Source organism: Chinchilla lanigera, unplaced genomic scaffold, assembly GCF_000276665.1.
Source record: "Chinchilla lanigera isolate Chin_1 unplaced genomic scaffold, ChiLan1.0 scaffold00058, whole genome shotgun sequence".
Classification (NCBI taxonomy): Eukaryota; Metazoa; Chordata; class Mammalia; order Rodentia; family Chinchillidae; genus Chinchilla; species Chinchilla lanigera.
The window spans coordinates 7,046,949-7,066,577 of NW_004955459.1; positions in this window are offsets into that span (position 1 = coordinate 7,046,949).

The window sequence follows — 19,629 nt, forward strand, 5'->3', positions numbered from 1 at the left end:
TCCATGCTCCTTAAGCAACAAGCAGAGATCACAGCAGAGATTCCATATTCAGAGAAGAAATCTGCTCTGCTCACCTTGTGACTTGCAAGCAGCATGCAGTCTACTCTGAAAACACGAGCACACCTCCCCCCATGGGACTCGAAATGGAGGGAGGGAAGCTAACGGAGCCTTTACTTAGAACATGCACAACCTCAGTGACTCTAGGGATCCGGAATAATGCATTCAACAGACTCGTCCTCTATAGATATTACATAGGATAAGGAGATAGATTCCCAGTGCTTCCTGATCTGCTAATTCCCAGAATCCCAGAGTAGATTTTTTAACCAGTCTTCTAATGGTAACATGACTTGTCTTCTGAAAAGTATTCACTTTTATGGGTAATGCATGAGCTAAATCCCCATGTTACTGCTATACCAACATTCTTAAAGTCTTTCTGAAGAATTTCATTAATATGAATTTCATGGAAAACATGCAGAGTAACACACATGCAAACATCTCTTTGGTCAAATACATTAAAGAAAGAGTGAGACACATTAATCTGATAACAATTTATATTTCTTATTTAAATTTTTTACATGAGCCTTTTCACTGTAAATGGTCTCCAAGCCATTAAATTTCTCAACGTTTAAATGTAGTTCTATTTTTTTTCACATCTGCCTCAAACAATCTCTTCAACTTTTTCTTTAACATCTGCCAGGGATACTTTATTAAAGTATAGCGCCTCAAATTTCACAATGTAGCCTACAGAGAGTCCACATTACCCATAGAGGAAAACCCAAGTTCCTTGTCCTGGCATGCAGAATCCTCAAGGCTTTAGTAAGGTGAACTTCCATGAAATTCTGGTGCACTCCCTGTTTAACTGGACTCTCAAAATACTCAGTGTGTGTAGGGGGGAGTGTTACTCATTTAGTGTGCATTTATTTACCAGCTCTGAGCATTTGATCAGGCTTGTTCATCATTCTAAAATAGCTAGCTCTGTCTTTACCTCACACACATAATGTGGTATCTTCTCCCCTAGAAAAACCTTTGCCCACTCACAAATGTGGGCATCCTTCCTCCTTCTGTATTTTAACATCACCTCTCCCATAGGTAATATACTTCTAACATCACCTCTTCTATACGTAATATACTCCATAGGAAATATGTATACCTTCTGTTTCCCTCATTATTAATTTGAAAGGATCATTTTATCCAAAGCTATAACATATGGCCTAGATTTGTTAATTGAGCCCTGTATGCTCTCTCCCTCTTTCTCTCTATCCTCTCCCTCCCTTCATTTCTCCCTCCCTACATCTCTTTCTAATGCTCTCAGTGTGAACACAGACACAAATTCATGTAAACAAGATCATTGCTGTTTTCCAAACTATCCTGAAACCACTGACATAGAATGACATTTTTCTCTAAGTCCTACATTTTTTATTAGTGATCTTTATACTTTATGCCCCAACAGCAGAATATAGTTACAAGGAGGCCTCACTCGTCCCCGAAACATCAATCTTGTCAAACCTAATTGAATCAAAGCTCAAGCAGTTATAAATGGAGTGCAGCTTGTCAAATAAAAAGAAAAGGAAAAATAAGAGACACACATGCAACCAATACTTTCATTTTAAGACATTCCCCAAGGAGAATACTTTTCAGTTGGCTAAAATCTCTCTCCAATCTTTTCAGCCATTTTAGTAGTGATAATGTTTCTTTTTATTCAGAAACATTTACTTGGGTTGGTTGTGATTCTGCACAAGTTTAATGATTCCTAAGATAGAACATGATTCTCTATGATATAAAATTATTTATCTCCATTTCTTTCAGAGGGTGGCCTTTAGTGGCAGGTTTCTGATAATGCTTATGGAAGGGATAGGATAAACATCACAGTGCCTAAGCCATCCATCTTAGTTACTTCCTCATTACTGGAACAAATACCCAACACCCATAAGTTAAATGAGGAAAGGTTTAATATAGCTTATGGTTTGTAGAGGTTTCAGCCCATAGTTAGTTGCTTCCAAGGCAGAGTAGCATGGCAGAGGAGAAACAGTCCATGGCATAGCAAGCAGGAAGCAGCAGCAGTGAACCTCCTGTTCCCTCTATATTCCATCCAGGTATGAGATGATTTGTTGGTGCCACCCATACCTAGGGTGGGCCTTCTGTCTTCACTAAACCCACTGAGACACATAGCACTATGCTAAACCAATCAGTAGACTAATCCAGTACCACACACTCTTAATGGCAGCATCACACACTCACGATTCATCCTCCTACAAAAAGCCTATGGACACATGAGGTTTCAGAGGGACATCGAGATACAAGCCATAATATCGTATGCTTGTGGCCCCCAGAGCCAGGATGTATTTGACTTGACTCTTATGCACATTGTAAAATCCCAAGTGCTATCCTTGAAAGTTAACTGTGTTTCTGTGGTGTGTGCTGAGTTTGTTGGGTCACGCTGCACATGCCCACACAAGCACTGCCTCTGCAGAAATTAGAATGTGTCTGCAGGAGTCACTGTAGGGGAAACCTCTCCGAACAAAGCCCCTCTCAACACTAACTTACTACAATCTCAAAAATTAATTTCAGGTCCGCACTTCTCAGGCTAGGGGTTACCTGCTGCATGGAGGCTTAGAGGGATGTACACTGGAGCGCTCACGGTGCTGAAAAGGATTTCCTGGTCTGCATATTGGTTATGGTACTGCTGGTGCCAGAATTCATTTTGGAAGAAGTCCCTCATCTGTTGCACTTAGTTTTCCCTTTATGGGGTACATCAATAGGAAGGTATTTTTAAAAACTTTTCTTAAAGGATTATGTGCTCTTTATTTTATTTTATTTTATTTATTTATTTATTTATTTATTTATTTATTTGGCAGTACCAGGGATAGAACTCATGACCTTGCACTTGCCAGGCAGGCACTTATGCCACTGAGCTATATCCCCAGCCCCTTGTGCTCTTTAACTAAGTTAAGAAAGTGTGTCTAGGAATGAAAATATTTCATCATACAACCTAAAATTAAAAAGTGGTTTCTCAAGAACATTTTATTTTCTGTGAACATGTATTAGTTGTACACATTAATGGGGTTCAGTGTAGGCAGCCTTTACCAGTCAAATTCAGTCTCCTTTCACCTATGTCCTTTCTCCCTTCTGCACAAGCTCCAGTAATCACCATTTTATATTCAGATTGCCTTATCTTCAGATTACGTGCTACATACGACAAAGAACATGTGGTTTTCTTCCTGGGTCTGGCTTGGGTCATGTAACATAATGTCATTCAGTACCAAAGCAGGCTTTTTGTCTAACTGAGTAGGACGAATGTGCCAACTTGCTCTGTACTCTGTATGTTCTTCTTTAGGTTTCTGTTTCCCCACCTGTTAAATTGAGATTGAAATGTCTTCTTCATAAGGCAATTTAGAAAACTGAGTTGAATAGAAGAGCACTGACCACATAAAGAATCCAGTGTATGGTTCTGTGTTATTAATAGCAGCAAAAAATGTGGTTGAATTTGAAGTAGAAAAGACAAACTAGAAGATTTGCTGGAGTGACCAATGTGTGGTTGTAGTAGGAGTATCCTTTGCATAGGAGAAGAAAAGCAGGAAATGGAAGTAAAATGTACATTGCTATACTCAGGAAGAAGAAAGGAGATGCATGGGAAATGTTAAAATAAGAGTCCTTTTAGAACTCCTCTTAGTGGAAAAGGTTTTGATATGTGAGAGGCCGGGAAATCAACATATTAGCACCCACCCAGAGGGCATACTTCCCTAGAATAGAGACTCCAAAGGGAAAGTTCTTCTGTCCAATGGAAGTTCACTGAGCTTCTGGAGCTATGCTTAGAACACACACAGGGATTAAAAGCTCCCATCATTCCTACTAGGCGTGTCAAATTACATTATGTTGTACTGGAATGGCCTGAGGCAGTCTGACAACTATGTATTCCTAGGTATCCCCATGAGTTCTTGCTTAGATTGGAATTACATCTGATATGAAACACTGGGCAGTGCTTCTAGAATTGGAACTCATCTTGGTGTGGAAAATCTTGCTTTCAGAAAAACTGGATTTAAATACTCATATTTCTATGTATCACTTTGGGTCAATTACTGAGTTTCTATAACCTGAAAGTTTTCATATATAAACTGGAGAAAAGAATATCAACATCCCAAGGATATTGGTCATTAATGACATATTATTTATAAGGCAGCATGTAGAGGATAGTAAGATAAAGGATGTTTAAAGACATCTTTAATGTTTTTATTAACTGAATAGAATTTTCTATCAATATGCAGGAGGTCATTCTTTCTCAGAAGATAAAACATTTAATGCATAGGGGCCTTGAGATCAAGTAGAAAAAAAATCACTGGAATTCTTCTTTACACAAGGGACAAAAATAGCCATTGCAATTGTTAAATGCATGAAACATTTGGTCCTTAAAGGAAAAGAAAGGAGAGAAGTGGATATATTATAGTTATATAAGAAATAATTTTTATTAAGGCTTTACAGGATCAAAAGACAGAGAAATTTAAAATATTTCTTTATATTCACATAAAAGCGATAGAAGTTGTAAAACTTGTGTGAGAAAGTATAAGAAATTCAATATTTTCCTTTGTCACCCACTCAGTAGCCCTGCATCAACATTGACCACCAGACCTGGTTTCTTGCTAGTCTTATTTTTACTCACCAGCACCAACCACAGTGCATTGTTGCTCCATATTAGTTAGAGTTATTTAGTGAAACAGAACAAATAGAATGTACATCTTCTTATGCAAGAAGATTTATTAGATTGGAGAATCAGGGGATGAATAGTCCTGAGATTGACCACGGATCAGCTAAAGAGCCAGTAAAACCACTAGCTGCTCAGTCCAAGAAGCTGGAAGCCTCAGAACAGTGGGATTGCAGCATGTCTCAGGCTGAAAGCCTGGAAACTCCCTGGAGAGCTGCTACTGTGAGTGCAAGTTCAAAGGGTGAAGAATCTAGAGTGTGATGTCCATGGGCCATGCATCAGTACAATATGCTCCAATGCAAGAAGAACCCAACTTGGACACATTGGTGATTTTTCCTCCTTCATCCACTTTAATTTCATCTGTTCCCTCATTCTACTGCTCAGTGCCCCCCACATTCATGGAGTGTCTTTTTCCCCAAGTCCACTGACTTACAACTGATAATCTCTGGAAATATGTACACACACACATGCATAGAATTATGCTTTAGCAATTTTTTAGGCATTTCTGAATTGGCCAAATTCACCACCAAGATGAATCCTTGCATCCTCTGACCTCATGGTAAGAATGTTGATTCTCTCAGAGATTGTGCATTTACTGTGTTCCATTCCTGAGGAGCCCTGTCCTTGCACTGTGCTTCCACCATTAACTAATCTAACATTACTGCAATAGTAAAATTTCCCTTTCCCTCCTTTATTAAAACAGTAATTTACCAGCACCAGAGAGAGACACCATATGCATTACTCACTGATACTGTCTAGCATCACTAGAAGGAAATCACCATTAAATCAGCATTTTCTGTACGTCTTACACCTATTTTCATTTCATAGTAAAATAGCACTTAGTAAATCTTTGATTAACTTTTACTTGGAATAATCAATGGACATAATATGGAATGAGATGAAAATTTTATTCAAAATTCTAAGGTTAGATTTTGCCTAATAGTACATAAATGATTTAATTAGAATGTGTCGACATAATTTTCAAGGCTTTTACAGATAAAAAAGGGAACATTTAAACTATAAAATTTTGCTTAATAATAAGATAAACAGTATATCTGATGATATTACACTAAAAACTTGGAAAAAATTATAAATGGAAATACAAACACATACCAAACCTTGATAAAAGAAGTTAGACAATATGATTGAATGAAATTTCTTTAGATAATTACATAAAAGGAGCATTTTCACAAATACATATGATCAGTTTTTATAAAACTGGAAATATTTACAATAGAAAATGCACATGAAATCATGAAAAATAAGAATTAAATTAAATAAATTGACAAAGGTCACAGATGATCAAATTTAATGTGGAAACATGAATTGTCAGTAACATATGAAATTCTATTTAACTTCTACAGCAATCCAAATAAGTAAGTGTCAAAACAACCATATGATGCCATATTTCCCCATCATTCAAATCATTTAAACTAGTGAACATCCAGGCTAGGAAGATAATGGAAGCTGTCTTAGTTGCTTTTCTATCATTGCTGAGACAAAATACCTGACACTCATTGTTAAAGAAGGAAAGATTTATTTAGCTAGCACTTTGTAGAGATTTCAGTCCATACTTGGCTGGCTCCAAGGCAAGTTAGCTTGGCAGAGGGACATCACAGTGGAGAATGGTTATGGTTCCCACAAGGAAGCAAAAGCAACAAGGGAGCATGAGAAACAAAACTCTTTCTGTCCCTTACACTGTGTGCAGGCTACCCACCCTAGGGAAGGTATAGCACTCATACCCTTAATCCCAACACTGGATCATGAATCAATCATTAACTCTAGATTGAGCCAGGCATTTTATTTTTAGTTTCTCATGTCTCAGGTCATCATTTTGCATTTTTTCTCTACTATTTCTACTTTCATTTGCACGAAGAGAATATATCATAATGTAATATGCTAACTTCTCTAAAATTTTTTACTATATTTTAGGATGATTCTCTTACTGGTTACTATGAGACTTATCAAAATTCTAGTACATACTCATACTAACTTAATTCTAATCAGCTGCAGAAAAGTTGTTTTCATATACCTTTATTTCATTCTCTCTTTGATAGTACTAATGGTAATACCAAAGTAGAACATAAAAATTAATATGAAAGTATAACACACATTTTACAGATTTACATATTATTAATCTAACAATACATAGTCATAATTATTACTTTATATAAACTTGTGTCTCTTAAAGAAACTGACATTAAGAAAGGAAAGTAACTATATAGTTGTATATTTCATAATACTAACCTTACTTATTCATCCTGCTTCCCTTACTTTGTCCCTGTGGTTATACACTATCTGGAGTCATATTCTTATTCCATTCAGATTTGTTCCAAAATATCTCTTTATGCTGTATACTACGTATTATATGACCACCATTATACTATATACATGCTGTTTTATACGTTTCCTTTTTAAATTTCAAGAGAAGCAAGGTGAAAATATACATTTATATTGTCATTTTTACTTCATAATATCTTTTATTTAGTTCTTTGTTTTGGAAACATTTGAATTACTGTTCCACATCAGCTTCTTGCAGTCTGTTTTTTTTTTTTTTTTTTTTTTTTTTTTGTTTTTCTCCGGTACCGGCAACCGAACTCACGACCTTGCGCTTGCCAGGCAGGTGCTTTGCTGCTGAGCTAAATCCCCAGCCCCAGCTTCTTGTAGTCTGAAAACGTACCTTTGCAAGGTGTATTTGTTAGCAACAAATTCTGTAAGATTTTGCTTATCCAGTAATTTATTTATTTCTCCCTTGTTTTCAGAAGACATCTTAGCTGAATATAGGCTTTGTAGCTGACAGCTATCATTCTGCTTTGAGTATTTCTATATGTTATTCCACTGTTTTCTTGGACTTCATTGTGTCTTCTGAAAAGTCAATTATTAATCTTATTAGAGTTTCTTTGTGTTACAACAATTTAAACTTTTACAAACAGTATAAATTATTGATGTACGTCTTCATTTTACAAGATTGGCTCTGACTTTTAATAAGACAAAGATGATTTTACTGTACTAAGAAGGACAATATATTTATAGAATGAATACTGGTTGTAATTTAGAATGAGAGAACAACATTTAGATAATTTATGAAATTTGGAGTATGGAGTAAGAAAGAGCTTCCATTGGACGGACTGAAGAGGATTGTGTGAAGAGCCCAGTGGGTCCAGCCCTGGGAGGGCTTTGAGATTAAGACAGCAAAGTCATGGGGAGAATTTGTCTCTGACCATTTTTGGAGGAGGGAACTGTTTAATGTGGATTTCATGAAGTGAAGTTTTGGTTGTAACATGTTTTATTTGTCAGAGGGTGTTGCAGGAGAAACAACAATGTTACTTGTCACTCCTACCTTCTTCTGAAATACTAGTTATTTTCATAAAAAGTTCTGTGAGTATCAGTAAAGTTAATTTTATTGGATTTTGTGTTCTCATCTTGAATAGGAATCATTGTCAGACTTTATTTGTACTTGTTCAATAGAAGTAAAATGTGGTCACAGTGATCTTGTTTTATTTTCTGTGATCACTAATGACTTCAAATGTCTTCACAATTTTACTGGATTTATGTATTTTTATTTCAGAGTAACACCTATCTATATATGGTACCCTTTTTGCCTTTGTGCTTTCTGTGCTTCTTTGTATTGATATGAATGGGCTGGTTTTACATTCAGCTTGGTGTTCCCGTTTTGCTTTCTATTAATTTCTTTTGGCAGTGCTGAGGTTTGAAGGAAGAGCTGAGACATGCCACACAAACACTCTGCCACTGAGCTACGGACACAGCCCCTCTGCATTCTGAACTTTTTTCTGGTTGTGTGTGATTTCTCTCAACTTGAAACATTCCTTTTCATCTCTCTTAAATAATCAGGATTTATTTAAGCTAATTAATATATTAGAGTCAAATTTCTTTCTATAATAGGATTTCATTTTCAAATTAATTTTAAGAGATATAAGTTTACTATATATACTTTTCTATTGCTGGGTTCATGAATTAGACACAGCTGTCTTAACCAACACTTTTACTTCTGATTATCTCATTTGTTTGTAAGTTATAAATTATTACTGGCCATTGAAGGTTGACCTTATTACGGCTGACCTTACCATAATGTTTCTCTTTTACATTCAGTTGCCTTTGTTATATTTACCCAAATTTAGTATGATTTTATGGAGCCTCAACAAATATTTAAGAATAAAGTAGTACTGCTTTTTAGAACCCCTTATGAAATTCCTAATATAAAGTATGATCCACTAAAATCATTGAGTAGTCATTTTAACTTACTTGTACATGGCATTTCCCAGAACCAGTTCACTTAGAGACACCTTGTTGTATAACACTTATTAAACTTAATAGTTCTCTGATTTTCAAGAGACATTGTTATTTCAATTCAGTTTTGTGCTGAAGGGCTTGAAGCGCTGTAGGTGTAGGAATCATAGTTAGTAAACTCCAACTGAAGTTTCTGTAGCACTATGCAAAACTTAGAAACATTTCAAATGCCCTTTCTTATCAGGTTGATCATTTATATGTCCAATAACAAGAATTAATATTTATTATTAAAGATTTAACTATGAAACATCTCCCAGCATGCTTTGAAAATCGGAATAAATATTTCCTGGGCAATCTGATAAAAACACAATTATGATTAACATATAAACATTAACTTTTTTTAAAAAATTAAATTAAAAAATTAACTTTTTATGAAAACATCCTCGTTGCTTGATAATTATCAGTCATGTGAAGTGTGCTTAGCATTTATATGTCATAGTTATTTATGACTTTTATAAATGTGTCACTACTAAATATTTGTGGTAGTAAATAAACTACCCGACAGGAAATCTTGATGAGATGCAAAGAATTTAATGAGTAATGCCTGTCGTAATACACTGCAACATAATTTCTAGTTTGATTGGACTTTCTATATCCAAGTGGTAGCTCTTTTATAATTAATACCATGTTCAGATTTTGCAGAGAGGTGTGTTTACAATTTTCATATTTCCCAAGAAAGTTACAACTATGTTTAAATGTGGTGATATACTTCTCTTCCAAAGATACACTGTTAGTCAAATATATAAAGGTAAAATTATTTAAATACTACATGAAATTGAGGCTACTACAAAACTCTAGGGATTGTAGAGTCAGAAGAATATTATGGAAATTTTAATGAAATTCTATCTGAAGGAGAAGTCCATTTTTCCTTTATGCGCAAGCCCCTGGATCACGTGTCTTCATCTCTGTCTATATCTCCTGTGTCTGACGCCTACCTGAGCACTCTGGAGCTATTTAGGCTTAACCTAGTGCACCATTCCTTCTCTGTTTTCCCTCTTGTCATGGAAGATCCCTAAACTTAGGACATTCTTTCATCTAAGTCATTAATTTTTAACTCAGAAATTAGCTCATTTAAACAAAGTGCTTGTAAATCACTGTATGGCACCTCCCTGTTGAAGTAAATGAAATTTTCAGTGGAATAGTTACTTCTTCTCTCTACTGGCTTTCATTTGAGTATCTGCCATATTGTACGCCAGCTCTTTCCCTGTTTCTTATGGGGAGAGTGTAGTCTGAATTTGGATAATATAGTCTTTCTGTACTTCAAGTGCATGGCACAATGTCCAGCACTTTGTGGAATCCACCAAAATTGACAAATGAAAGAAAGGAAAGAATGGAAAAGGGCAGAACATATAAAGAAAGGAGGCACAAGAGAGAAAGAAAAATGGAAATAAGAGAGGTAAAACTGAGATATTTAGTCTCAATCAGAATTCTTAAATGATATCCTACCTTGCTGAGAGTAGCGAAGTACTCACTATGGTCTCCAAGGCCCCACGTGGCCTGGCTCCTTTGGGTTCTCTCACCTCACTCCCTCCAACTCCTCCTGGGCACAATTTCTGCCTCCCTTCCCCACAGGGCGTCCGGGCCCAGACTCCCAGCCCTGGAATCTTGACATGATGTTACTCCTGAGTGCTTCCAGGGATTGACATGGCACATAGCCCATATATTTAAGGCTTTGCTCAAATTTAAATTTCTTAGGGAGGTCTCCTTACCAATTACTTTAATCTTTCTCTCACATCCAAATCCATCCCCTCTCCCTTATCTGCTCTACTATTATTACTGGAAATAACACTGTGTATTATTCCATGTATTTCATAAAAAATGTACATATGCATAAATTTTATGTATGACCTGCCTTCTACCATTTGGAAGGTGATCTTCATCTAAACAAGAATCATTGTCTGATTTTTCTCTACAGTATTTCCACAGTGCCTGGAAGAATATGGAGGACAGCAAAAGAATGATAGTAAATAGCTCCCTCCCTTGATAAAGGCTAAACTTCAGGTTACTCACAGGCAGAACTTGAGGAAGCTCTAATTCCATTCCCAACCAGAGTTTGCAATCACTACCTGTCCCTCTTTGGGAAGTCATTGGGACATACCCACTCCCTTTAATTTTTGTATTGTTGATGGCTGCTTTCTGCTACAGTGCAAGCTCTGAGTAGTTGTGTTGGAAACTGAAAGGCATAGAAAGCTTAAAATATTCACCATCTGGCCCTTTACACCAGGTTTGCCAAGACCTGGCTCGCCACTAAAATATGCCTCACATAGAAACATTGTGGTTTCTTTGTCAGTATTCAAACTGCTCTCAAATAATTGGATTGATCTATTTCCCATGAGAATGATTAGTTTGAAAGCCTAACTGGACTGAGAAAAACTAGATAGAATGTTTTGTACATAAGGAATAAATGGAGTAAGAGATTTTCTTTTCCAGGTTTTCAGTGGTGAATATGTCTGGAGTGATACATCAGCAACAGTTTTGCCATTGTGCGACAAAGTGTGAATGCAAAACTTGCACATAGAGGAGGACTGACAAAGATTTTTTAATAAAAGCTTGTGTCTTTGATGACATCCATCAACTGGGAACTCATCAAAGCTAGAGGTTTGGCTACTATTGGGTTTCATGTTGTGTTTAAAATAAATTTTACATATGTTCAGGCCAAACAGATTCTGGACATTTTGACTTCCAAAGAAGTGCATCTTAAGTGTCACATTAAAAATTTCCTAAGAACATTTCTAGAATAAAATTAGTGCCTTCATTTTGAAGGGCACTAATAGAGTCTTCTATTCTCTTTTATTGTACAAAGGATTTTTAAACTTTAGAATTCTATATATAGGGGTCAATTAATTGTTTTATGCTGGAGGAGAGACTGAAATATTTATAGGCAATTATCAGTGTTGATTTTTCAGGAAGAGTAAATGATCTATTAATGAAGATTATGTTCAATTTTCTTTCACTCATTAAGTAGTTCTTTTTTAAACTTGGAGTTTGGAGTTACTCCAAATTAAGTAAGGACCAAAGAAACGGTCACTGATATATACACATGCATACCCGTATCTTAGTTTGCTTTCCTATTTCAGAGACAAATCTAACTGATACTTTAAGTTTTCTAGATTTTGTATTGTAATCTCATTTTTCTCCTTAAGTGAGGATTATTGAAGAGATATTATAATTGACATCATCACTCAGGTATAAAAACCCATTATTTCCTTTTTCTAAAATTTTGAGACAGGATCTCACAAAGTGATTATGTTGCCAGGCTAGGCTTAAACTTACAGTCCTCCTGTTTCAGATTTTCAAAGTGATGGGGTGGCAGCCTGATGCCACCAACCCCAGCTGGATCCATTATTTTAATGCTGGATATTTATTAAATGTTAGATTCAAAAGCAAATATCACTTTAAAACAGATATATTAAATATAAATACATTCTAAATACCCATAAATAACAAAAATGCACTTTGCATAATCAAGGCATATAAACTTTTAATGTGAAAAAGTGTGTTAGTTACCTGTCATGTCAGTTTGAATAAGAAACACCCATTTGATTGGTTTAGCTTAGTTTTCTGAACTATGGACTAACTGAAGAGGGAAGACCCACCCTGGCTGTGAGTGGCACCATTCAACAGACTTCTAGCCTGGATGTAATGAAAAGGGAAAGAAATCTCTCTTCTTCAGAGGAGCTCCAGTGTCTGGCATCATGTGTGGACATCCATCTCCAGGCTTCCAGCACAGACTCTCCATGCTTCCAGTGCAGACACTTTGATTTCTCAATACGGACTTGCACTGGACCCAGCAGTGGGCTGCAGGCCTTTGACTTTTGACTGGACCCTCAGTTCTCCCATGCATAGATGGCCCTTTTGCATTCGTACACCTCTAATTCTTCAGGCAGCCATTGACAGCCTACATTATAATTAGATTTTATCTTTTGTATCTTATATTAGTGTTTCTCTAGTGAACACTGATTGATACAAATATGAAGTAAGATATATTAGTTAGGTCATGTACTAATATTCCTCCATGTGCAATGCCCAGCTATATAAATAGCCATTTGTTTTCCTTTGCAAACACCTGGAAAATGTGCTTCTATTTATTCTGGTCTTTTTACAAGGCATTCCTTTTCTTAATTTGCACCTGGAAAATTCTCTTAAGTTTTATTTTAAATATTACTTCCTCAAAAAGTTCTGTAATTTTCAAAGTCATCTCTAATTTTTCATTCCTGTCCTTCACAGTACACCAAAGGCTTATTTTTCTGTTTCTTTGTATAGTTAATTTTCTTGTGCATCAGCACACACGCCTGTGATATTAAGTTGCATCCAATTCCTAATGGCAGCTGAAGGCAGTTTTAATGTGCATGGAATCTAAGGTCCTATTCTTTTCACAGGGAGTGTTCGGAGAGTGTGTATGGCAGTTATCTAACTGTGATCTGCATTTTGAGTAGAAGCATTCTGTCAAAATTTGATCGATTTACAGATGGGTGCAAAGGTAGATGGACAGACAGATAGATCATGGAAAGAAGAAAGTAAGGAGAGAAGGAAAGAAGGGAGAAAAGAAAGTAGGAAAGAAGAAAGGGAGCCAGGGAGACAACAGAAGAAGAGATTACAGATAGTAGATGGATAAATATCTACGTAATGCTGGTATTTTTATCTACATAAAGATTGGTATTTTTATTGCTAAATAAATGTAGTACACATAAACAGAATGATGTTTTTCTGCCACCGACTGGGAGGGTGAAGGATGTCCCTCAGACATCTAAGTGGGAAGAAGGCACAGAATTCCCACCAACAATAGCAGACAGTAGAGCCATGCCAGGAGTCTTGTGGCAGGACAAACTGACAGAGTACCAACAACCAACTAGCAAAAGAGCAATACCCAGGCCAACAGAGTCAGTGTTGTGCAAAGGTGGGAAACTCCTCCCCTTGAGAGGCTGAGCTCTGTGTGCTGTACTGGAAGAGTGACAATATTTTTCTAGGTGAATTGGGGCTAAACGTTTCTCAGCTTGCTTTGTTTTTCTTTATATTTATAATGTGTTTTACTTTAATTAGTATAATTACATTTTGACAAACTGAAGCAGAAATTTTTAAAATAATCAAAGTAATTAGTAAGTAAAGCTCTTGTTAACTTCATAGTAGAATTCATATGGTGTGATAAGTAAAAAAAAACATACAGTGAAAAAGTAGAGAATGTGTCCAACCGAGGGATGGGAGTGCTGAGACAGGTGAAGCAAACATTCATAGGTATAATGAAGTCACTGCATGCTCAGAATACATTCAGGAGGCATGGGAACTGAATTTTCATGAGGTTGTAATTCAGCTGTACATTTTTGTCCCTATCGGTGCCATGCTCTGGAAATATAAATAAATTCCATAGCTATTCACAGAGCTAGTTGTTAAGTTACCACTGCACCAAGCCACTTTTCCCATCACCTTCCAATAAAGAAAGTGTAGCCTTGGGTCAGGGCACCGACCCTGTTGGAACTAAACCCTGTCCCTGGGTCTCTATCATCAGCTGGAGGCCTGTGTGGCAGACTGATTTTGTGAAGGACTTATGAGTATTGCCGTATGAGGACTGCCCACCCTGGGATTCACACAGTGAGTACTTCCCATCTCGTTTGCATGTTATTCTAGGTGATCTTATCATTTGACTTCTCTTCTGTCTTTTTACTCCATATTTTAAATTGACCCACTTAACTGTGTCAATTAGCTGTATTTAAGTATTTTAGTGTGGTCTCTAATCTCTGCTAGTCAGTGCTGACTGAGATCACTTTCCTAATATTTTGCTTGGAGCTGGGCTTGGTGGCACATGCATGTAATCCCAGCACTCGGGAGGCCAAGGCAGGAGAATCATTGTGAGTTCAAGACCAGCCTGGGCTACAAAGTGAGCTCAAGTCCAGCCTGAACTGCATAGCAAGACCTTGTCTCAAAAATACTAAAAAAAATTAAAATAAAAAAAATAGTTTGCCTGGAGACCACCACTACACCCTGCACAGACAATTTCCTATACAGTAACGTCACAATCACCTTCTGTAACACATGTTTATTTGTTTAGTCCAAAGCCTAGTAAAGTTCATGGAGAACAAGAAAGACTCCAAAAGTATCTGGAGAATTAAAGAATAAAACTTTAAAAATGTCTTGACTTAAGATCTACCCTGTTGTGATGCTGGGATCTTTGTATAACATACAGTTAAATCTTTAATAGAAATTATAGGTAGCTATAAGCCATACACTCTCACTTTCACTTATATTTGCCTAAGTATAAGAAACCATTTGCAGATTACAGAATTCAAAGCTATAATTATAATAGTGAAAGGAAAAGATTTATAGCAGCTGCTATAATTCTAAGGAATTTATGCAGAATGAATAATTATGATAGCTACTAAGGATACACTATGATTAACTCCTTTTTACAGATAATAAAACTGAGGCTTAAAGAGATTACCTAACTTTTCAAAGGTCATGAGCAATAGGATTTAAATCTCAAAGTCTTGCCTGTCATTTTCAATAGAGGCTCTGACAGATTAAAGCATTCACCTGAGGTTATATAAATTAGAAGTAGTTGAATTGACATTAGAGGACAGAAACCCTGACTTGTATTCATAGTTTCACCACAACCCCAGTAACAGAAAGCAATTTCTACAAACTCATTCATAGTGAGGTAATATTGTAAAATAATGAATAATAACAATTTTGTGAGAAATACCATAAAAGAGTACGTATTATAATTTTATATAGCATTAAAAAGTAAATAAAAATCAACATTAAGAAAATAATTATCTATATATTATAAAATAATCATAATAATACTAATGAATATTAATGAATTAAGAAATATATCCTTCTAGATACATTTATTTGGTAAGTTATAAATACTAAAAAAAATTTTAATGCACTTTTGATTCTGTATTTCTGACTCTGGTGTCCATATATGTATTGCTAGTTAAGGGACATACAATTTGAAATATATTTAAAACTGAGGGTATAACTCAGTGGCACAGTGCCTGCCTGGCAAGAGTGAGGTCATGAGTTTGATTTCTGGTACCAAAATAATAAATAAAATAACATATATTTAACACACCGGACCCACTCAGCCTCATGTTTGAAACAATGTGTTCCATACACAGCAGAGCGTTGCCAGTTTGCCCTCTCAGTCCTCGTTTACCTGGGAGCTACAGCTCTGCTGCTGGTCAGCATTGTTAGAGAGTATTTTACTGAGTATTACTGGTCTGAGAAAATATCAAAATTCAAAATTCCAAGTGATATTTCTACGGCATGTTTATCTCTTTGTACCATCATTAACTCAAGTAATGTTGAGTCAAAACAGTCAAGTTCTGTATGTTTGAATGACAGATTGTGTTACAGGCGTTGACTTGCACAGTGACAGAGGCCAAGAAACTGATGCATGCAAACTGGGTCGGGGAAGTGTGGGACAAAAAGAAAAGCCAGGAATCCCACCCTAACATCATTTCCCAAGTTCCTGTGCAGTCTGCCACCTCCTCTCCACCACCTAGAGATGTCTTATATTTTCCTTTTGATTTCTTTAAAGCAACTTTTCCTACTATTTTAGCTGATCTTAGCTGGAAGAAAAAGTCTATGCTCCTGGAAGAAGAAATTCCAGGTTGCATATTCTTTTCATGTCTAGAGATGACAACACAGTAGGCCCCTCCCCATTCCCCACTGCCAGGATTTCACATTCCATAACTTCAATTGCTTGTGGTCAGTGTGGTCTGAAATTATTAAATGGAAAGATCTAAGAATGGAAAATCTAAAGGTTTAAAACTGTGCACCATTCTGAGTTGTGTGATAAAGTCTCATATAGACCACCTCTGTCACGTGTCCTGCTTGGGACTTGAATCATCCTATTATTCCAGTGTATCCATTGTGTATTCCACCACTCATAAGTCACTCAGTAACCCTCTTGGGTATCAGCTCAGTTGTCATGGAGTTGCAGTGCTTGTGTTCAGGTAAACTTTGAGTAGGCACCTAATGCTACATTGCAATGCCTATGTCATGTATCCCACTTCATTTATCACATAGAGAGTGCATCACTTCACACCATCACAGGATGAACAGTTGCTACAACAAGAAGATTATTTGAACACATTAGATGGAGAGAAGTGGATAGAAATCCAATTGTATAGAAAATAAGAGAAGACATAGAGAAATAAATTTAATACATTTTATTGTTATAAGTATTTTATAATTAATCATTATTATGCCTAGATTATAAATTAAACTCTATCATTTGAGAATATATATGTATATACATACATATACATAAAACTTTTCATAGTGTTGGTAGGCTAGTATTATCTACAGTTTCAAGCTTCTGTTGGTTTTCTGGGAATATTTTCCCTGTGAATAAGGGAAGGGAAATGCACTTTTGCAACATTTAGTATAGAAACTATGTACAATTAATTCAGTCTCTCCTGCAGTATGGCTGTTTGAATTATTACTATTATTATTATCCTAATCAATAGGTTATTAAAGTTTCCTACACTTTTCCCTCTCACATCTGGCAAGCCTACACTTAATCTAGCTCTGTGAATGCTTCTTGCAAAAAGCAGGACCCTGAGTAGAATGCAGAGCTTTGACCAAAGTTGGTTCTGGTACCAGGCGGGCTCTGTCATGGCAGCTGGCTCTGTAGAGGGAGCTCAGTGCCATTCTCCTCTGTCACACACACTGCATGCCTCCACTGCACGCTCAGGGGTTCCATTTACCAGTGCTTACTTCAGGCTTTCTATTGGTAAAAAATAAAACTCAATGTGCACAATTTCCCAGGGTCCTGTGCTGACTGAGGCTGGGTGAGGTGGCCAGGCTGGGGTGGCATCCTAAACCCTGAATACAAAGTTTTGTCTCATAAAGTTTTCACAACAATGAGAGACCAGGAGTTTAACCTTTTGGAGCTTCAAAATTTAATTCAAAGAAACACCAAAAAAGTTAAAAATTGTTCATCTGATTTTGATAATTACATTTTTTAAAAATAAATCAAGTGTAACTACCTTAACCAGGCTGGCTGCGAACTTGTGATCAAGTGGTTTCAGTCTCTCAAGTAGTAGGGATCACAGCCATGCACCACTTGACTCATTAATTATATTTTTTGACAATTTAACTTGGTTTGAAGTAAAACTTCTTTGTTCATTCTTTTGAGAAAATAATGTGGCTTAATAGAGTTGCACTGTAATAAGAGACTTAATGAGAATAAATTTTTAAAAAACATGAATCCAGATTTTCTGAGCATGTAAATTTGTTTATAGTTTCTGAGAATGATTCCTTATCACAACATGAGAATAATAATAATATCCTCAAGCTCACATATCTGATAGGTAACAGAGCTATGAGTCAAACTTAGGTGTGTGATTTCAGGAGGTGTGATGAGAAGGTGGATCCAAAACTCTTCACACTTCAACAGACTCCTCCCAGAATTTGGATTTGCAATGTTTAGATCTGCAAGCTACTTCCTTTGCTGTTTCTGCCCTTATTAATTTTATCTGAGTAAAATCTCTGTAAACTGCTTTCTAAAGGATCCAGCCACTTTCAAATTCCATGCACAGACAGGAAGGAGGAATCCATTGAGTGAAACTAAGATATATGGAGCTTAACTTCCTTGATCATGAAGATAATCTTTCTCAGAGGATTATTATCTCTGTTTCCTGCTCATTCTTCTTTTCCTCTATTCTCACTAAATTCTGAAATTTGCTTCATCACACGGAATAAGTGGGCTGTAACACTGTACAAAAATACAGAATTCAACTGTTTTAGTGTTTCAAAATCATAAAACAGCATTTCTTTTTTAGAGATTGCAGAATTTAAGCTCCTTGTGCATTCAGACTGACCTCATCACCCTGGGTTATGTGAAAAAACAGTAAAGCTGTCTGATGCTGCTGATACAACCATGGACAGACTGCAGGAGAAGAGGAGAATGGATATTAAAGCACTTCCCACTGTCTTCTGAGGTAAAGAACTTTTGTCATGGTCCTTAAGGTGAACTACATTGAAGTCTGTGCATTCGTTGTTCACAATATTTGTTGTACTACATCGAAGGATGATATTGATTTTTTTTGTTTTCTAATTAGTAGCTTGTGCAGTATAAGATGAGTATTTGATTATTGTTGAACTCCTACCATTTTGTATGGTGAAGCTCTGCATTATTTCCACTATTTTAAAAATTATTTTTATTGTTTTTTACTTGTTACCCTTTGATTGTTTGATCAGTCTTACATTCTTATGTCTAATGGACTGAGCAACTTTGTTGAAGATAACAGTATGTAATTTAGCAACCATTATAAATTTCTATCATTTTGTCTTGAGGTCATGTTTCATTTTTGTTCTTTATGTGTTGTTCTGATTTTGTCTTCATTGTTGTTTTGTCAGTTTTTTCTAATTTTTAAAAGGAAAAAGATTCTTATATAATTTTTCAGTAGAGTAAGAACAAGTAAGAAAGGGTTGGAGCCTCTGAATTGTGGTATACCTGGGGTGCAGATTTACAGTGAGGACAGGGAGATTTTTCCTTTGTGGTTTACAAATGGCCAGAGAGTACTTAATGGGGAGGTCACTGAGGTGGCAGGATCATTTCATGAACAATATTTTGTTGTTGAAACTCTCAGCAAAGTTTAATTGATATTCACCTTTAA